Raw genomic sequence first — 15,235 nt, forward strand, 5'->3', positions numbered from 1 at the left:
CGGCAGAACAAACACAATTAACGTTGAAATATTTGTTTTCTCCTACTTTTTCCGATTCTTTTACGCCGGCTAACAGAAATGAATAGAAGTATTTAAAAAATCGCAAAAAAGAGGTGCAACACAAGGACTTCCCAGGAGGTCACCCATCCTAGTACTACTCTCGCCCAAGCACGCTTAACTGCGGAGTTTGATGGGATCCGGTGCATTAGTGCTGGTATGATCGCACCTGATATTAAATGCGCTTTAATTGTATATATTTTATTTCTTTCACTTATTAACGGCAGAACAAACACAATTAACGTTGAAATATTTGTTTTCTCCTACTTTTTCCGATTCTTTTACGCCGGCTAACAGAAATGAATAGAAGTATTTAAAAAATCGCAAAAAAGAGGTGCAACACAAGGACTTCCCAGGAGGTCACCCATCCTAGTACTACTCTCGCCCAAGCACGCTTAACTGCGGAGTTTTGATGGGATCCGGTGCATTAGTGCTGGTATGATCGCACCTGATATTAAATGCGCTTTAATTGTATATATTTTATTTCTTTCACTTATTAACGGCAGAACAAACACAATTAACGTTGAAATATTTGTTTTCTCCTACTTTTTCCGATTCTTTTACGCCGGCTAACAGAAATGAATAGAAGTATTTAAAAAATCGCAAAAAAGAGGTGCAACACAAGGACTTCCCAGGAGGTCACCCATCCTAGTACTACTCTCGCCCAAGCACGCTTAACTGCGGAGTTCTGATGGGATCCGGTGCATTAGTGCTGGTATGATCGCACCTGATATTAAATGCGCTTTAATTGTATATATTTTATTTCTTTCACTTATTAACGGCAGAACAAACACAATTAACGTTGAAATATTTGTTTTCTCCTACTTTTTCCGATTCTTTTACGCCGGCTAACAGAAATGAATAGAAGTATTTAAAAAATCGCAAAAAAGAGGTGCAACACAAGGACTTCCCAGGAGGTCACCCATCCTAGTACTACTCTCGCCCAAGCACGCTTAACTGCGGAGTTTGATGGGATCCGGTGCATTAGTGCTGGTATGATCGCACCTGATATTAAATGCGCTTTAATTGTATATATTTTATTTCTTTCACTTATTAACGGCAGAACAAACACAATTAACGTTGAAATATTTGTTTTCTCCTACTTTTTCCGATTCTTTTACGCCGGCTAACAGAAATGAATAGAAGTATTTAAAAAATCGCAAAAAAGAGGTGCAACACAAGGACTTCCCAGGAGGTCACCCATCCTAGTACTACTCTCGCCCAAGCACGCTTAACTGCGGAGTTCTGATGGGATCCGGTGCATTAGTGCTGGTATGATCGCACCTGATATTAAATGCGCTTTAATTGTATATATTTTATTTCTTTCACTTATTAACGGCAGAACAAACACAATTAACGTTGAAATATTTGTTTTCTCCTACTTTTTCCGATTCTTTTACGCCGGCTAACAGAAATGAATAGAAGTATTTAAAAAATCGCAAAAAAGAGGTGCAACACAAGGACTTCCCAGGAGGTCACCCATCCTAGTACTACTCTCGCCCAAGCACGCTTAACTGCGGAGTTCTGATGGGATCCGGTGCATTAGTGCTGGTATGATCGCACCTGATATTAAATGCGCTTTAATTGTATATATTTTATTTCTTTCACTTATTAACGGCAGAACAAACACAATTAACGTTGAAATATTTGTTTTCTCCTACTTTTTCCGATTCTTTTACGCCGGCTAACAGAAATGAATAGAAGTATTTAAAAAATCGCAAAAAAGAGGTGCAACACAAGGACTTCCCAGGAGGTCACCCATCCTAGTACTACTCTCGCCCAAGCACGCTTAACTGCGGAGTTCTGATGGGATCCGGTGCATTAGTGCTGGTATGATCGCACCTGATATTAAATGCGCTTTAATTGTATATATTTTATTTCTTTCACTTATTAACGGCAGAACAAACACAATTAACGTTGAAATATTTGTTTTCTCCTACTTTTTTTCCGATTCTTTTACGCCGGCTAACAGAAATGAATAGAAGTATTTAAAAAATCGCAAAAAAGAGGTGCAACACAAGGACTTCCCAGGAGGTCACCCATCCTAGTACTACTCTCGCCCAAGCACGCTTAACTGCGGAGTTCTGATGGGATCCGGTGCATTAGTGCTGGTATGATCGCACCTGATATTAAATGCGCTTTAATTGTATATATTTTATTTCTTTCACTTATTAACGGCAGAACAAACACAATTAACGTTGAAATATTTGTTTTCTCCTACTTTTTCCGATTCTTTTACGCCGGCTAACAGAAATGAATAGAAGTATTTAAAAATCGCAAAAAAGAGGTGCAACACAAGGACTTCCCAGGAGGTCACCCATCCTAGTACTACTCTCGCCCAAGCACGCTTAACTGCGGAGTTCTGATGGGATCCGGTGCATTAGTGCTGGTATGATCGCACCTGATATTAAATGCGCTTTAATTGTATATATTTTATTTCTTTCACTTATTAACGGCAGAACAAACACAATTAACGTTGAAATATTTGTTTTCTCCTACTTTTTCCGATTCTTTTACGCCGGCTAACAGAAATGAATAGAAGTATTTAAAAAATCGCAAAAAAGAGGTGCAACACAAGGACTTCCCAGGAGGTCACCCATCCTAGTACTACTCTCGCCCAAGCACGCTTAACTGCGGAGTTCTGATGGGATCCGGTGCATTAGTGCTGGTATGATCGCACCTGATATTAAATGCGCTTTAATTGTATATATTTTATTTCTTTCACTTATTAACGGCAGAACAAACACAATTAACGTTGAAATATTTGTTTTCTCCTACTTTTTCCGATTCTTTTACGCCGGCTAACAGAAATGAATAGAAGTATTTAAAAAATCGCAAAAAAGAGGTGCAACACAAGGACTTCCCAGGAGGTCACCCATCCTAGTACTACTCTCGCCCAAGCACGCTTAACTGCGGAGTTCTGATGGGATCCGGTGCATTAGTGCTGGTATGATCGCACCTGATATTAAATGCGCTTTAATTGTATATATTTTATTTCTTTCACTTATTAACGGCAGAACAAACACAATTAACGTTGAAATATTTGTTTTCTCCTACTTTTTCCGATTCTTTTACGCCGGCTAACAGAAATGAATAGAAGTATTTAAAAAATCGCAAAAAAGAGGTGCAACACAAGGACTTCCCAGGAGGTCACCCATCCTAGTACTACTCTCGCCCAAGCACGCTTAACTGCGGAGTTCTGATGGGATCCGGTGCATTAGTGCTGGTATGATCGCACCTGATATTAAATGCGCTTTAATTGTATATATTTTATTTCTTTCACTTATTAACGGCAGAACAAACACAATTAACGTTGAAATATTTGTTTTCTCCTACTTTTTTCCGATTCTTTTACGCCGGCTAACAGAAATGAATAGAAGTATTTAAAAAATCGCAAAAAAGAGGTGCAACACAAGGACTTCCCAGGAGGTCACCCATCCTAGTACTACTCTCGCCCAAGCACGCTTAACTGCGGAGTTCTGATGGGATCCGGTGCATTAGTGCTGGTATGATCGCACCTGATATTAAATGCGCTTTAATTGTATATATTTTATTTCTTTCACTTATTAACGGCAGAACAAACACAATTAACGTTGAAATATTTGTTTTCTCCTACTTTTTCCGATTCTTTTACGCCGGCTAACAGAAATGAATAGAAGTATTTAAAAAATCGCAAAAAAGAGGTGCAACACAAGGACTTCCCAGGAGGTCACCCATCCTAGTACTACTCTCGCCCAAGCACGCTTAACTGCGGAGTTCTGATGGGATCCGGTGCATTAGTGCTGGTATGATCGCACCTGATATTAAATGCGCTTTAATTGTATATATTTTATTTCTTTCACTTATTAACGGCAGAACAAACACAATTAACGTTGAAATATTTGTTTTCTCCTACTTTTTCCGATTCTTTTACGCCGGCTAACAGAAATGAATAGAAGTATTTAAAAAATCGCAAAAAAGAGGTGCAACACAAGGACTTCCCAGGAGGTCACCCATCCTAGTACTACTCTCGCCCAAGCACGCTTAACTGCGGAGTTCTGATGGGATCCGGTGCATTAGTGCTGGTATGATCGCACCTGATATTAAATGCGCTTTAATTGTATATATTTTATTTCTTTCACTTATTAACGGCAGAACAAACACAATTAACGTTGAAATATTTGTTTTCTCCTACTTTTTCCGATTCTTTTACGCCGGCTAACAGAAATGAATAGAAGTATTTAAAAAATCGCAAAAAAGAGGTGCAACACAAGGACTTCCCAGGAGGTCACCCATCCTAGTACTACTCTCGCCCAAGCACGCTTAACTGCGGAGTTCTGATGGGATCCGGTGCATTAGTGCTGGTATGATCGCACCTGATATTAAATGCGCTTTAATTGTATATATTTTATTTCTTTCACTTATTAACGGCAGAACAAACACAATTAACGTTGAAATATTTGTTTTCTCCTACTTTTTCCGATTCTTTTACGCCGGCTAACAGAAATGAATAGAAGTATTTAAAAAATCGCAAAAAAGAGGTGCAACACAAGGACTTCCCAGGAGGTCACCCATCCTAGTACTACTCTCGCCCAAGCACGCTTAACTGCGGAGTTCTGATGGGATCCGGTGCATTAGTGCTGGTATGATCGCACCTGATATTAAATGCGCTTTAATTGTATATATTTTATTTCTTTCACTTATTAACGGCAGAACAAACACAATTAACGTTGAAATATTTGTTTTCTCCTACTTTTTCCGATTCTTTTACGCCGGCTAACAGAAATGAATAGAAGTATTTAAAAAATCGCAAAAAAGAGGTGCAACACAAGGACTTCCCAGGAGGTCACCCATCCTAGTACTACTCTCGCCCAAGCACGCTTAACTGCGGAGTTCTGATGGGATCCGGTGCATTAGTGCTGGTATGATCGCACCTGATATTAAATGCGCTTTAATTGTATATATTTTATTTCTTTCACTTATTAACGGCAGAACAAACACAATTAACGTTGAAATATTTGTTTTCTCCTACTTTTTCCGATTCTTTTACGCCGGCTAACAGAAATGAATAGAAGTATTTAAAAAATCGCAAAAAAGAGGTGCAACACAAGGACTTCCCAGGAGGTCACCCATCCTAGTACTACTCTCGCCCAAGCACGCTTAACTGCGGAGTTCTGATGGGATCCGGTGCATTAGTGCTGGTATGATCGCACCTGATATTAAATGCGCTTTAATTGTATATATTTTATTTCTTTCACTTATTAACGGCAGAACAAACACAATTAACGTTGAAATATTTGTTTTCTCCTACTTTTTCCGATTCTTTTACGCCGGCTAACAGAAATGAATAGAAGTATTTAAAAAATCGCAAAAAAGAGGTGCAACACAAGGACTTCCCAGGAGGTCACCCATCCTAGTACTACTCTCGCCCAAGCACGCTTAACTGCGGAGTTCTGATGGGATCCGGTGCATTAGTGCTGGTATGATCGCACCTGATATTAAATGCGCTTTAATTGTATATATTTTATTTCTTTCACTTATTAACGGCAGAACAAACACAATTAACGTTGAAATATTTGTTTTCTCCTACTTTTTCCGATTCTTTTACGCCGGCTAACAGAAATGAATAGAAGTATTTAAAAAATCGCAAAAAAGAGGTGCAACACAAGGACTTCCCAGGAGGTCACCCATCCTAGTACTACTCTCGCCCAAGCACGCTTAACTGCGGAGTTCTGATGGGATCCGGTGCATTAGTGCTGGTATGATCGCACCTGATATTAAATGCGCTTTAATTGTATATATTTTATTTCTTTCACTTATTAACGGCAGAACAAACACAATTAACGTTGAAATATTTGTTTTCTCCTACTTTTTCCGATTCTTTTACGCCGGCTAACAGAAATGAATAGAAGTATTTAAAAAATCGCAAAAAAGAGGTGCAACACAAGGACTTCCCAGGAGGTCACCCATCCTAGTACTACTCTCGCCCAAGCACGCTTAACTGCGGAGTTCTGATGGGATCCGGTGCATTAGTGCTGGTATGATCGCACCTGATATTAAATGCGCTTTAATTGTATATATTTTATTTCTTTCACTTATTAACGGCAGAACAAACACAATTAACGTTGAAATATTTGTTTTCTCCTACTTTTTCCGATTCTTTTACGCCGGCTAACAGAAATGAATAGAAGTATTTAAAAAATCGCAAAAAAGAGGTGCAACACAAGGACTTCCCAGGAGGTCACCCATCCTAGTACTACTCTCGCCCAAGCACGCTTAACTGCGGAGTTCTGATGGGATCCGGTGCATTAGTGCTGGTATGATCGCACCTGATATTAAATGCGCTTTAATTGTATATATTTTATTTCTTTCACTTATTAACGGCAGAACAAACACAATTAACGTTGAAATATTTGTTTTCTCCTACTTTTTCCGATTCTTTTACGCCGGCTAACAGAAATGAATAGAAGTATTTAAAAAATCGCAAAAAAGAGGTGCAACACAAGGACTTCCCAGGAGGTCACCCATCCTAGTACTACTCTCGCCCAAGCACGCTTAACTGCGGAGTTCTGATGGGATCCGGTGCATTAGTGCTGGTATGATCGCACCTGATATTAAATGCGCTTTAATTGTATATATTTTATTTCTTTCACTTATTAACGGCAGAACAAACACAATTAACGTTGAAATATTTGTTTTCTCCTACTTTTTTCCGATTCTTTTACGCCGGCTAACAGAAATGAATAGAAGTATTTAAAAAATCGCAAAAAAGAGGTGCAACACAAGGACTTCCCAGGAGGTCACCCATCCTAGTACTACTCTCGCCCAAGCACGCTTAACTGCGGAGTTCTGATGGGATCCGGTGCATTAGTGCTGGTATGATCGCACCTGATATTAAATGCGCTTTAATTGTATATATTTTATTTCTTTCACTTATTAACGGCAGAACAAACACAATTAACGTTGAAATATTTGTTTTCTCCTACTTTTTCCGATTCTTTTACGCCGGCTAACAGAAATGAATAGAAGTATTTAAAAAATCGCAAAAAAGAGGTGCAACACAAGGACTTCCCAGGAGGTCACCCATCCTAGTACTACTCTCGCCCAAGCACGCTTAACTGCGGAGTTCTGATGGGATCCGGTGCATTAGTGCTGGTATGATCGCACCTGATATTAAATGCGCTTTAATTGTATATATTTTATTTCTTTCACTTATTAACGGCAGAACAAACACAATTAACGTTGAAATATTTGTTTTCTCCTACTTTTTCCGATTCTTTTACGCCGGCTAACAGAAATGAATAGAAGTATTTAAAAAATCGCAAAAAAGAGGTGCAACACAAGGACTTCCCAGGAGGTCACCCATCCTAGTACTACTCTCGCCCAAGCACGCTTAACTGCGGAGTTCTGATGGGATCCGGTGCATTAGTGCTGGTATGATCGCACCTGATATTAAATGCGCTTTAATTGTATATATTTTATTTCTTTCACTTATTAACGGCAGAACAAACACAATTAACGTTGAAATATTTGTTTTCTCCTACTTTTTCCGATTCTTTTACGCCGGCTAACAGAAATGAATAGAAGTATTTAAAAAATCGCAAAAAAGAGGTGCAACACAAGGACTTCCCAGGAGGTCACCCATCCTAGTACTACTCTCGCCCAAGCACGCTTAACTGCGGAGTTCTGATGGGATCCGGTGCATTAGTGCTGGTATGATCGCACCTGATATTAAATGCGCTTTAATTGTATATATTTTATTTCTTTCACTTATTAACGGCAGAACAAACACAATTAACGTTGAAATATTTGTTTTCTCCTACTTTTTCCGATTCTTTTACGCCGGCTAACAGAAATGAATAGAAGTATTTAAAAAATCGCAAAAAAGAGGTGCAACACAAGGACTTCCCAGGAGGTCACCCATCCTAGTACTACTCTCGCCCAAGCACGCTTAACTGCGGAGTTCTGATGGGATCCGGTGCATTAGTGCTGGTATGATCGCACCTGATATTAAATGCGCTTTAATTGTATATATTTTTTTCTTTCACTTATTAACGGCAGAACAAACACAATTAACGTTGAAATATTTGTTTTCTCCTACTTTTTCCGATTCTTTTACGCCGGCTAACAGAAATGAATAGAAGTATTTAAAAAATCGCAAAAAGAGGTGCAACACAAGGACTTCCCAGGAGGTCACCCATCCTAGTACTACTCTCGCCCAAGCACGCTTAACTGCGGAGTTCTGATGGGATCCGGTGCATTAGTGCTGGTATGATCGCACCTGATATTAAATGCGCTTTAATTGTATATATTTTATTTCTTTCACTTATTAACGGCAGAACAAACACAATTAACGTTGAAATATTTGTTTTCTCCTACTTTTTTCCGATTCTTTTACGCCGGCTAACAGAAATGAATAGAAGTATTTAAAAAATCGCAAAAAAGAGGTGCAACACAAGGACTTCCCAGGAGGTCACCCATCCTAGTACTACTCTCGCCCAAGCACGCTTAACTGCGGAGTTCTGATGGGATCCGGTGCATTAGTGCTGGTATGATCGCACCTGATATTAAATGCGCTTTAATTGTATATATTTTATTTCTTTCACTTATTAACGGCAGAACAAACACAATTAACGTTGAAATATTTGTTTTCTCCTACTTTTTCCGATTCTTTTACGCCGGCTAACAGAAATGAATAGAAGTATTTAAAAAATCGCAAAAAAGAGGTGCAACACAAGGACTTCCCAGGAGGTCACCCATCCTAGTACTACTCTCGCCCAAGCACGCTTAACTGCGGAGTTCTGATGGGATCCGGTGCATTAGTGCTGGTATGATCGCACCTGATATTAAATGCGCTTTAATTGTATATATTTTATTTCTTTCACTTATTAACGGCAGAACAAACACAATTAACGTTGAAATATTTGTTTTCTCCTACTTTTTTTCCGATTCTTTTACGCCGGCTAACAGAAATGAATAGAAGTATTTAAAAAATCGCAAAAAAGAGGTGCAACACAAGGACTTCCCAGGAGGTCACCCATCCTAGTACTACTCTCGCCCAAGCACGCTTAACTGCGGAGTTCTGATGGGATCCGGTGCATTAGTGCTGGTATGATCGCACCTGATATTAAATGCGCTTTAATTGTATATATTTTATTTCTTTCACTTATTAACGGCAGAACAAACACAATTAACGTTGAAATATTTGTTTTCTCCTACTTTTTCCGATTCTTTTACGCCGGCTAACAGAAATGAATAGAAGTATTTAAAAAATCGCAAAAAAGAGGTGCAACACAAGGACTTCCCAGGAGGTCACCCATCCTAGTACTACTCTCGCCCAAGCACGCTTAACTGCGGAGTTCTGATGGGATCCGGTGCATTAGTGCTGGTATGATCGCACCTGATATTAAATGCGCTTTATTGTATATTTTTATTTCTTTCACTTATTAACGGCAGAACAAACACAATTAACGTTGAAATATTTGTTTTCTCCTACTTTTTTCCGATTCTTTTACGCCGGCTAACAGAAATGAATAGAAGTATTTAAAAAATCGCAAAAAAGAGGTGCAACACAAGGACTTCCCAGGAGGTCACCCATCCTAGTACTACTCTCGCCCAAGCACGCTTAACTGCGGAGTTCTGATGGGATCCGGTGCATTAGTGCTGGTATGATCGCACCTGATATTAAATGCGCTTTAATTGTATATATTTTATTTCTTTCACTTATTAACGGCAGAACAAACACAATTAACGTTGAAATATTTGTTTTCTCCTACTTTTTCCGATTCTTTTACGCCGGCTAACAGAAATGAATAGAAGTATTTAAAAAATCGCAAAAAGAGGTGCAACACAAGGACTTCCCAGGAGGTCACCCATCCTAGTACTACTCTCGCCCAAGCACGCTTAACTGCGGAGTTCTGATGGGATCCGGTGCATTAGTGCTGGTATGATCGCACCTGATATTAAATGCGCTTTAATTGTATATATTTTATTTCTTTCACTTATTAACGGCAGAACAAACACAATTAACGTTGAAATATTTGTTTTCTCCTACTTTTTCCGATTCTTTTACGCCGGCTAACAGAAATGAATAGAAGTATTTAAAAAATCGCAAAAAAGAGGTGCAACACAAGGACTTCCCAGGAGGTCACCCATCCTAGTACTACTCTCGCCCAAGCACGCTTAACTGCGGAGTTCTGATGGGATCCGGTGCATTAGTGCTGGTATGATCGCACCTGATATTAAATGCGCTTTAATTGTATATATTTTATTTCTTTCACTTATTAACGGCAGAACAAACACAATTAACGTTGAAATATTTGTTTTCTCCTACTTTTTCCGATTCTTTTACGCCGGCTAACAGAAATGAATAGAAGTATTTAAAAAATCGCAAAAAAGAGGTGCAACACAAGGACTTCCCAGGAGGTCACCCATCCTAGTACTACTCTCGCCCAAGCACGCTTAACTGCGGAGTTCTGATGGGATCCGGTGCATTAGTGCTGGTATGATCGCACCTGATATTAAATGCGCTTTAATTGTATATATTTTATTTCTTTCACTTATTAACGGCAGAACAAACACAATTAACGTTGAAATATTTGTTTTCTCCTACTTTTTCCGATTCTTTTACGCCGGCTAACAGAAATGAATAGAAGTATTTAAAAAATCGCAAAAAAGAGGTGCAACACAAGGACTTCCCAGGAGGTCACCCATCCTAGTACTACTCTCGCCCAAGCACGCTTAACTGCGGAGTTCTGATGGGATCCGGTGCATTAGTGCTGGTATGATCGCACCTGATATTAAATGCGCTTTAATTGTATATATTTTATTTCTTTCACTTATTAACGGCAGAACAAACACAATTAACGTTGAAATATTTGTTTTCTCCTACTTTTTCCGATTCTTTTACGCCGGCTAACAGAAATGAATAGAAGTATTTAAAAAATCGCAAAAAAGAGGTGCAACACAAGGACTTCCCAGGAGGTCACCCATCCTAGTACTACTCTCGCCCAAGCACGCTTAACTGCGGAGTTCTGATGGGATCCGGTGCATTAGTGCTGGTATGATCGCACCTGATATTAAATGCGCTTTAATTGTATATATTTTATTCTTTCACTTATTAACGGCAGAACAAACACAATTAACGTTGAAATATTTGTTTTCTCCTACTTTTTCCGATTCTTTTACGCCGGCTAACAGAAATGAATAGAAGTATTTAAAAAATCGCAAAAAAGAGGTGCAACACAAGGACTTCCCAGGAGGTCACCCATCCTAGTACTACTCTCGCCCAAGCACGCTTAACTGCGGAGTTCTGATGGGATCCGGTGCATTAGTGCTGGTATGATCGCACCTGATATTAAATGCGCTTTAATTGTATATATTTTATTTCTTTCACTTATTAACGGCAGAACAAACACAATTAACGTTGAAATATTTGTTTTCTCCTACTTTTTCCGATTCTTTTACGCCGGCTAACAGAAATGAATAGAAGTATTTAAAAAATCGCAAAAAAGAGGTGCAACACAAGGACTTCCCAGGAGGTCACCCATCCTAGTACTACTCTCGCCCAAGCACGCTTAACTGCGGAGTTCTGATGGGATCCGGTGCATTAGTGCTGGTATGATCGCACCTGATATTAAATGCGCTTTAATTGTATATATTTTATTTCTTTCACTTATTAACGGCAGAACAACAAACACAATTAACGTTGAAATATTTGTTTTCTCCTACTTTTTCCGATTCTTTTACGCCGGCTAACAGAAATGAATAGAAGTATTTAAAAAATCGCAAAAAAAGAGGTGCAACACAAGGACTTCCCAGGAGGTCACCCATCCTAGTACTACTCTCGCCCAAGCACGCTTAACTGCGGAGTTCTGATGGGATCCGGTGCATTAGTGCTGGTATGATCGCACCTGATATTAAATGCGCTTTAATTGTATATATTTATTTCTTTCACTTATTAACGGCAGAACAAACACAATTAACGTTGAAATATTTGTTTTCTCCTACTTTTTCCGATTCTTTTACGCCGGCTAACAGAAATGAATAGAAGTATTTAAAAAATCGCAAAAAAGAGGTGCAACACAAGGACTTCCCAGGAGGTCACCCATCCTAGTACTACTCTCGCCCAAGCACGCTTAACTGCGGAGTTCTGATGGGATCCGGTGCATTAGTGCTGGTATGATCGCACCTGATATTAAATGCGCTTTAATTGTATATATTTATTTCTTTCACTTATTAACGGCAGAACAAACACAATTAACGTTGAAATATTTGTTTTCTCCTATTTTCCGATTCTTTTACGCCGGCTAACAGAAATGAATAGAAGTATTTAAAAAATCGCAAAAAAGAGGTGCAACACAAGGACTTCCCAGGAGGTCACCCATCCTAGTACTACTCTCGCCCAAGCACGCTTAACTGCGGAGTTCTGATGGGATCCGGTGCATTAGTGCTGGTATGATCGCACCTGATATTAAATGCGCTTTAATTGTATATATTTTATTTCTTTCACTTATTAACGGCAGAACAAACACAATTAACGTTGAAATATTTGTTTTCTCCTACTTTTTCCGATTCTTTTACGCCGGCTAACAGAAATGAATAGAAGTATTTAAAAAATCGCAAAAAAGAGGTGCAACACAAGGACTTCCCAGGAGGTCACCCATCCTAGTACTACTCTCGCCCAAGCACGCTTAACTGCGGAGTTCTGATGGGATCCGGTGCATTAGTGCTGGTATGATCGCACCTGATATTAAATGCGCTTTAATTGTATATATTTTATTTCTTTCACTTATTAACGGCAGAACAAACACAATTAACGTTGAAATATTTGTTTTCTCCTACTTTTTCCGATTCTTTTACGCCGGCTAACAGAAATGAATAGAAGTATTAAAAAATCGCAAAAAAGAGGTGCAACACAAGGACTTCCCAGGAGGTCACCCATCCTAGTACTACTCTCGCCCAAGCACGCTTAACTGCGGAGTTCTGATGGGATCCGGTGCATTAGTGCTGGTATGATCGCACCTGATATTAAATGCGCTTTAATTGTATATATTTTATTTCTTTCACTTATTAACGGCAGAACAAACACAATTAACGTTGAAATATTTGTTTTCTCCTACTTTTTCCGATTCTTTTACGCCGGCTAACAGAAATGAATAGAAGTATTTAAAAAATCGCAAAAAAGAGGTGCAACACAAGGACTTCCCAGGAGGTCACCCATCCTAGTACTACTCTCGCCCAAGCACGCTTAACTGCGGAGTTCTGATGGGATCCGGTGCATTAGTGCTGGTATGATCGCACCTGATATTAAATGCGCTTTAATTGTATATATTTATTTCTTTCACTTATTAACGGCAGAACAAAACAATTAACGTTGAAATATTTGTTTTCTCCTACTTTTTCCGATTCTTTTTATTTGTTTTCTCCTACTTTTTCCGATTCTTTTACGCCGGCTAACAGAAATGAATAGAAGTATTTAAAAAATCGCAAAAAAGAGGTGCAACACAAGGACTTCCCAGGAGGTCACCCATCCTAGTACTACTCTCGCCCAAGCACGCTTAACTGCGGAGTTCTGATGGGATCCGGTGCATTAGTGCTGGTATGATCGCACCTGATATTAAATGCGCTTTAATTGTATATATTTTATTTCTTTCACTTATTAACGGCAGAACAAACACAATTAACGTTGAAATATTTTGTTTCTCCTACTTTTTCCGATTCTTTTACGCCGGCTAACAGAAATGAATAGAAGTATTTAAAAAATCGCAAAAAAGAGGTGCAACACAAGGACTTCCCAGGAGGTCACCCATCCTAGTACTACTCTCGCCCAAGCACGCTTAACTGCGGAGTTCTGATGGGATCCGGTGCATTAGTGCTGGTATGATCGCACCTGATATTAAATGCGCTTTAATTGTATATATTTTATTTCTTTCACTTATTAACGGCAGAACAAACACAATTAACGTTGAAATATTTGTTTTCTCCTACTTTTTCCGATTCTTTTACGCCGGCTAACAGAAATGAATAGAAGTATTTAAAAAATCGCAAAAAAGAGGTGCAACACAAGGACTTCCCAGGAGGTCACCCATCCTAGTACTACTCTCGCCCAAGCACGCTTAACTGCGGAGTTCTGATGGGATCCGGTGCATTAGTGCTGGTATGATCGCACCTGATATTAAATGCGCTTTAATTGTATATATTTATTTCTTTCACTTATTAACGGCAGAACAAACACAATTAACGTTGAAATATTGTTTTCTCCTACTTTTTCCGATTCTTTTACGCCGGCTAACAGAAATGAATAGAAGTATTTAAAAAATCGCAAAAAAGAGGTGCAACACAAGGACTTCCCAGGAGGTCACCCATCCTAGTACTACATCGATCCGCTCACTCTCGCCCAAGCACGCTTAACTGCGGAGTTCTGATGGGATCCGGTGCATTAGTGCTGGTATGATCGCACCTGATATTAAATGCGCTTTAATTGTATATATTTTATTTCTTTCACTTATTAACGGCAGAACAAACACATTAACGTTGAAATATTTGTTTTCTCCTACTTTTCCGATTCTTTTACGCCGGCTAACAGAAATGAATAGAAGTATTTAAAAAATCGCAAAAAGAGGTGCAACACAAGGACTTCCCAGGAGGTCACCCATCCTAGTACTACTCTCGCCCAAGCACGCTTAACTGCGGAGTTCTGATGGGATCCGGTGCATTAGTGCTGGTATGATCGCACCTGATATTAAATGCGCTTTAATTGTATATATTTTATTTCTTTCACTTATTAACGGCAGAACAAACACAATTAACGTTGAAATATTGTTTTCTACTTTTTCCGATTCTTTTACGCCGGCTAACAGAAATGAATAGAAGTATTTAAAAAATCGCAAAAAGAGGTGCAAACAAGGACTTCCCAGGAGGTCACCCATCCTAGTACTACTCTCGCCCAAGCACGCTTAACTGCGGAGTTCTGATGGGATCGGGTGCATTAGTGCTGGTATGATCGCACCTGATATTAAATGCGCTTTAATTGTATATATTTTATTTCTTTCACTTATTAACGGCAGAACAAACACAATTAACGTTGAAATATTGTTTTCCTACTTTTTCCGATTCTTTTACGCCGGCTAACAGAAATGAATAGAAGTATTTAAAAAATCGCAAAAAAGAGGTGCAACAAGGACTTCCCAGGAGGTCA

General features: G+C 39.0%; 53 non-coding genes and 1 pseudogene across 53 annotated transcripts; all 54 read right to left on the minus strand.

Annotated features, from left to right (window-relative positions):
• Positions 1–110: 110 nt before the first annotated feature.
• Positions 111–228, minus strand: LOC127116934 (5S ribosomal RNA). The gene has a single exon (XR_007801713.1). It is a non-coding gene; the product is annotated as a 5S ribosomal RNA (ribosomal RNA).
• Positions 229–388: 160 nt separating this feature from the next.
• On the minus strand, positions 389–507 carry LOC127116908 (5S ribosomal RNA). The gene has a single exon (XR_007801688.1). It is a non-coding gene; the product is annotated as a 5S ribosomal RNA (ribosomal RNA).
• A 160-nt stretch (positions 508–667) lies between these two features.
• On the minus strand, positions 668–786 carry LOC127116925 (5S ribosomal RNA). Its single transcript, XR_007801704.1, has one exon. It is a non-coding gene; the product is annotated as a 5S ribosomal RNA (ribosomal RNA).
• A 160-nt stretch (positions 787–946) lies between these two features.
• On the minus strand, positions 947–1,064 carry LOC127116935 (5S ribosomal RNA). Its single transcript, XR_007801714.1, has one exon. It is a non-coding gene; the product is annotated as a 5S ribosomal RNA (ribosomal RNA).
• A 160-nt stretch (positions 1,065–1,224) lies between these two features.
• Positions 1,225–1,343, minus strand: LOC127116936 (5S ribosomal RNA). The gene has a single exon (XR_007801715.1). It is a non-coding gene; the product is annotated as a 5S ribosomal RNA (ribosomal RNA).
• A 160-nt stretch (positions 1,344–1,503) lies between these two features.
• LOC127116949 (5S ribosomal RNA) lies at positions 1,504–1,622 on the minus strand. The gene has a single exon (XR_007801724.1). It is a non-coding gene; the product is annotated as a 5S ribosomal RNA (ribosomal RNA).
• Positions 1,623–1,782: 160 nt separating this feature from the next.
• LOC127116962 (5S ribosomal RNA) lies at positions 1,783–1,901 on the minus strand. Its single transcript, XR_007801733.1, has one exon. It is a non-coding gene; the product is annotated as a 5S ribosomal RNA (ribosomal RNA).
• A 162-nt stretch (positions 1,902–2,063) lies between these two features.
• On the minus strand, positions 2,064–2,182 carry LOC127116968 (5S ribosomal RNA). The gene has a single exon (XR_007801734.1). It is a non-coding gene; the product is annotated as a 5S ribosomal RNA (ribosomal RNA).
• A 159-nt stretch (positions 2,183–2,341) lies between these two features.
• Positions 2,342–2,460, minus strand: LOC127116969 (5S ribosomal RNA). The gene has a single exon (XR_007801735.1). It is a non-coding gene; the product is annotated as a 5S ribosomal RNA (ribosomal RNA).
• Positions 2,461–2,620: 160 nt separating this feature from the next.
• Positions 2,621–2,739, minus strand: LOC127116971 (5S ribosomal RNA). Its single transcript, XR_007801736.1, has one exon. It is a non-coding gene; the product is annotated as a 5S ribosomal RNA (ribosomal RNA).
• Positions 2,740–2,899: 160 nt separating this feature from the next.
• LOC127116972 (5S ribosomal RNA) lies at positions 2,900–3,018 on the minus strand. Its single transcript, XR_007801737.1, has one exon. It is a non-coding gene; the product is annotated as a 5S ribosomal RNA (ribosomal RNA).
• Positions 3,019–3,178: 160 nt separating this feature from the next.
• Positions 3,179–3,297, minus strand: LOC127116980 (5S ribosomal RNA). The gene has a single exon (XR_007801745.1). It is a non-coding gene; the product is annotated as a 5S ribosomal RNA (ribosomal RNA).
• A 161-nt stretch (positions 3,298–3,458) lies between these two features.
• On the minus strand, positions 3,459–3,577 carry LOC127116992 (5S ribosomal RNA). Its single transcript, XR_007801757.1, has one exon. It is a non-coding gene; the product is annotated as a 5S ribosomal RNA (ribosomal RNA).
• Positions 3,578–3,737: 160 nt separating this feature from the next.
• Positions 3,738–3,856, minus strand: LOC127117004 (5S ribosomal RNA). Its single transcript, XR_007801768.1, has one exon. It is a non-coding gene; the product is annotated as a 5S ribosomal RNA (ribosomal RNA).
• Positions 3,857–4,016: 160 nt separating this feature from the next.
• On the minus strand, positions 4,017–4,135 carry LOC127117015 (5S ribosomal RNA). The gene has a single exon (XR_007801778.1). It is a non-coding gene; the product is annotated as a 5S ribosomal RNA (ribosomal RNA).
• Positions 4,136–4,295: 160 nt separating this feature from the next.
• LOC127117027 (5S ribosomal RNA) lies at positions 4,296–4,414 on the minus strand. The gene has a single exon (XR_007801790.1). It is a non-coding gene; the product is annotated as a 5S ribosomal RNA (ribosomal RNA).
• Positions 4,415–4,574: 160 nt separating this feature from the next.
• On the minus strand, positions 4,575–4,693 carry LOC127117040 (5S ribosomal RNA). The gene has a single exon (XR_007801804.1). It is a non-coding gene; the product is annotated as a 5S ribosomal RNA (ribosomal RNA).
• A 160-nt stretch (positions 4,694–4,853) lies between these two features.
• LOC127117053 (5S ribosomal RNA) lies at positions 4,854–4,972 on the minus strand. The gene has a single exon (XR_007801815.1). It is a non-coding gene; the product is annotated as a 5S ribosomal RNA (ribosomal RNA).
• Positions 4,973–5,132: 160 nt separating this feature from the next.
• On the minus strand, positions 5,133–5,251 carry LOC127117065 (5S ribosomal RNA). Its single transcript, XR_007801826.1, has one exon. It is a non-coding gene; the product is annotated as a 5S ribosomal RNA (ribosomal RNA).
• A 160-nt stretch (positions 5,252–5,411) lies between these two features.
• LOC127117077 (5S ribosomal RNA) lies at positions 5,412–5,530 on the minus strand. Its single transcript, XR_007801838.1, has one exon. It is a non-coding gene; the product is annotated as a 5S ribosomal RNA (ribosomal RNA).
• Positions 5,531–5,690: 160 nt separating this feature from the next.
• On the minus strand, positions 5,691–5,809 carry LOC127117088 (5S ribosomal RNA). Its single transcript, XR_007801849.1, has one exon. It is a non-coding gene; the product is annotated as a 5S ribosomal RNA (ribosomal RNA).
• A 160-nt stretch (positions 5,810–5,969) lies between these two features.
• Positions 5,970–6,088, minus strand: LOC127117100 (5S ribosomal RNA). The gene has a single exon (XR_007801860.1). It is a non-coding gene; the product is annotated as a 5S ribosomal RNA (ribosomal RNA).
• Positions 6,089–6,248: 160 nt separating this feature from the next.
• On the minus strand, positions 6,249–6,367 carry LOC127117111 (5S ribosomal RNA). Its single transcript, XR_007801871.1, has one exon. It is a non-coding gene; the product is annotated as a 5S ribosomal RNA (ribosomal RNA).
• A 160-nt stretch (positions 6,368–6,527) lies between these two features.
• On the minus strand, positions 6,528–6,646 carry LOC127117122 (5S ribosomal RNA). The gene has a single exon (XR_007801882.1). It is a non-coding gene; the product is annotated as a 5S ribosomal RNA (ribosomal RNA).
• A 161-nt stretch (positions 6,647–6,807) lies between these two features.
• LOC127117133 (5S ribosomal RNA) lies at positions 6,808–6,926 on the minus strand. Its single transcript, XR_007801893.1, has one exon. It is a non-coding gene; the product is annotated as a 5S ribosomal RNA (ribosomal RNA).
• A 160-nt stretch (positions 6,927–7,086) lies between these two features.
• Positions 7,087–7,205, minus strand: LOC127117145 (5S ribosomal RNA). The gene has a single exon (XR_007801904.1). It is a non-coding gene; the product is annotated as a 5S ribosomal RNA (ribosomal RNA).
• A 160-nt stretch (positions 7,206–7,365) lies between these two features.
• LOC127117157 (5S ribosomal RNA) lies at positions 7,366–7,484 on the minus strand. Its single transcript, XR_007801913.1, has one exon. It is a non-coding gene; the product is annotated as a 5S ribosomal RNA (ribosomal RNA).
• Positions 7,485–7,644: 160 nt separating this feature from the next.
• Positions 7,645–7,763, minus strand: LOC127117168 (5S ribosomal RNA). The gene has a single exon (XR_007801925.1). It is a non-coding gene; the product is annotated as a 5S ribosomal RNA (ribosomal RNA).
• A 160-nt stretch (positions 7,764–7,923) lies between these two features.
• On the minus strand, positions 7,924–8,042 carry LOC127117179 (5S ribosomal RNA). Its single transcript, XR_007801938.1, has one exon. It is a non-coding gene; the product is annotated as a 5S ribosomal RNA (ribosomal RNA).
• Positions 8,043–8,200: 158 nt separating this feature from the next.
• LOC127117191 (5S ribosomal RNA) lies at positions 8,201–8,319 on the minus strand. The gene has a single exon (XR_007801949.1). It is a non-coding gene; the product is annotated as a 5S ribosomal RNA (ribosomal RNA).
• Positions 8,320–8,480: 161 nt separating this feature from the next.
• LOC127117204 (5S ribosomal RNA) lies at positions 8,481–8,599 on the minus strand. Its single transcript, XR_007801960.1, has one exon. It is a non-coding gene; the product is annotated as a 5S ribosomal RNA (ribosomal RNA).
• Positions 8,600–8,759: 160 nt separating this feature from the next.
• LOC127115941 (5S ribosomal RNA) lies at positions 8,760–8,878 on the minus strand. Its single transcript, XR_007800938.1, has one exon. It is a non-coding gene; the product is annotated as a 5S ribosomal RNA (ribosomal RNA).
• Positions 8,879–9,040: 162 nt separating this feature from the next.
• On the minus strand, positions 9,041–9,159 carry LOC127115952 (5S ribosomal RNA). The gene has a single exon (XR_007800949.1). It is a non-coding gene; the product is annotated as a 5S ribosomal RNA (ribosomal RNA).
• Positions 9,160–9,319: 160 nt separating this feature from the next.
• Positions 9,320–9,438, minus strand: LOC127115964 (5S ribosomal RNA). Its single transcript, XR_007800960.1, has one exon. It is a non-coding gene; the product is annotated as a 5S ribosomal RNA (ribosomal RNA).
• A 159-nt stretch (positions 9,439–9,597) lies between these two features.
• LOC127115975 (5S ribosomal RNA) lies at positions 9,598–9,716 on the minus strand. Its single transcript, XR_007800971.1, has one exon. It is a non-coding gene; the product is annotated as a 5S ribosomal RNA (ribosomal RNA).
• A 159-nt stretch (positions 9,717–9,875) lies between these two features.
• LOC127115988 (5S ribosomal RNA) lies at positions 9,876–9,994 on the minus strand. The gene has a single exon (XR_007800982.1). It is a non-coding gene; the product is annotated as a 5S ribosomal RNA (ribosomal RNA).
• A 160-nt stretch (positions 9,995–10,154) lies between these two features.
• On the minus strand, positions 10,155–10,273 carry LOC127116001 (5S ribosomal RNA). The gene has a single exon (XR_007800993.1). It is a non-coding gene; the product is annotated as a 5S ribosomal RNA (ribosomal RNA).
• Positions 10,274–10,433: 160 nt separating this feature from the next.
• Positions 10,434–10,552, minus strand: LOC127116013 (5S ribosomal RNA). The gene has a single exon (XR_007801004.1). It is a non-coding gene; the product is annotated as a 5S ribosomal RNA (ribosomal RNA).
• A 160-nt stretch (positions 10,553–10,712) lies between these two features.
• On the minus strand, positions 10,713–10,831 carry LOC127116024 (5S ribosomal RNA). The gene has a single exon (XR_007801015.1). It is a non-coding gene; the product is annotated as a 5S ribosomal RNA (ribosomal RNA).
• A 160-nt stretch (positions 10,832–10,991) lies between these two features.
• Positions 10,992–11,110, minus strand: LOC127116036 (5S ribosomal RNA). Its single transcript, XR_007801026.1, has one exon. It is a non-coding gene; the product is annotated as a 5S ribosomal RNA (ribosomal RNA).
• Positions 11,111–11,269: 159 nt separating this feature from the next.
• LOC127116048 (5S ribosomal RNA) lies at positions 11,270–11,388 on the minus strand. The gene has a single exon (XR_007801036.1). It is a non-coding gene; the product is annotated as a 5S ribosomal RNA (ribosomal RNA).
• A 160-nt stretch (positions 11,389–11,548) lies between these two features.
• LOC127116060 (5S ribosomal RNA) lies at positions 11,549–11,667 on the minus strand. The gene has a single exon (XR_007801047.1). It is a non-coding gene; the product is annotated as a 5S ribosomal RNA (ribosomal RNA).
• A 164-nt stretch (positions 11,668–11,831) lies between these two features.
• LOC127116071 (5S ribosomal RNA) lies at positions 11,832–11,950 on the minus strand. Its single transcript, XR_007801057.1, has one exon. It is a non-coding gene; the product is annotated as a 5S ribosomal RNA (ribosomal RNA).
• A 159-nt stretch (positions 11,951–12,109) lies between these two features.
• LOC127116083 (5S ribosomal RNA) lies at positions 12,110–12,228 on the minus strand. Its single transcript, XR_007801068.1, has one exon. It is a non-coding gene; the product is annotated as a 5S ribosomal RNA (ribosomal RNA).
• Positions 12,229–12,385: 157 nt separating this feature from the next.
• On the minus strand, positions 12,386–12,504 carry LOC127116094 (5S ribosomal RNA). Its single transcript, XR_007801078.1, has one exon. It is a non-coding gene; the product is annotated as a 5S ribosomal RNA (ribosomal RNA).
• A 160-nt stretch (positions 12,505–12,664) lies between these two features.
• LOC127116106 (5S ribosomal RNA) lies at positions 12,665–12,783 on the minus strand. Its single transcript, XR_007801089.1, has one exon. It is a non-coding gene; the product is annotated as a 5S ribosomal RNA (ribosomal RNA).
• Positions 12,784–12,942: 159 nt separating this feature from the next.
• LOC127116119 (5S ribosomal RNA) lies at positions 12,943–13,061 on the minus strand. The gene has a single exon (XR_007801100.1). It is a non-coding gene; the product is annotated as a 5S ribosomal RNA (ribosomal RNA).
• A 160-nt stretch (positions 13,062–13,221) lies between these two features.
• Positions 13,222–13,340, minus strand: LOC127116130 (5S ribosomal RNA). Its single transcript, XR_007801111.1, has one exon. It is a non-coding gene; the product is annotated as a 5S ribosomal RNA (ribosomal RNA).
• A 191-nt stretch (positions 13,341–13,531) lies between these two features.
• Positions 13,532–13,650, minus strand: LOC127116142 (5S ribosomal RNA). The gene has a single exon (XR_007801122.1). It is a non-coding gene; the product is annotated as a 5S ribosomal RNA (ribosomal RNA).
• Positions 13,651–13,810: 160 nt separating this feature from the next.
• On the minus strand, positions 13,811–13,929 carry LOC127116154 (5S ribosomal RNA). Its single transcript, XR_007801133.1, has one exon. It is a non-coding gene; the product is annotated as a 5S ribosomal RNA (ribosomal RNA).
• A 160-nt stretch (positions 13,930–14,089) lies between these two features.
• LOC127116165 (5S ribosomal RNA) lies at positions 14,090–14,208 on the minus strand. The gene has a single exon (XR_007801144.1). It is a non-coding gene; the product is annotated as a 5S ribosomal RNA (ribosomal RNA).
• A 158-nt stretch (positions 14,209–14,366) lies between these two features.
• LOC127116958 (uncharacterized) lies at positions 14,367–14,499 on the minus strand (annotated as a pseudogene).
• A 157-nt stretch (positions 14,500–14,656) lies between these two features.
• Positions 14,657–14,775, minus strand: LOC127116177 (5S ribosomal RNA). The gene has a single exon (XR_007801155.1). It is a non-coding gene; the product is annotated as a 5S ribosomal RNA (ribosomal RNA).
• A 155-nt stretch (positions 14,776–14,930) lies between these two features.
• LOC127116941 (5S ribosomal RNA) lies at positions 14,931–15,048 on the minus strand. The gene has a single exon (XR_007801718.1). It is a non-coding gene; the product is annotated as a 5S ribosomal RNA (ribosomal RNA).
• Positions 15,049–15,235: the final 187 nt, after the last annotated feature.

Source organism: Lathyrus oleraceus, chromosome 1 (genome assembly GCF_024323335.1).
Source record: "Lathyrus oleraceus cultivar Zhongwan6 chromosome 1, CAAS_Psat_ZW6_1.0, whole genome shotgun sequence".
NCBI classification, from domain to species: Eukaryota; Viridiplantae; Streptophyta; class Magnoliopsida; order Fabales; family Fabaceae; genus Lathyrus; species Lathyrus oleraceus.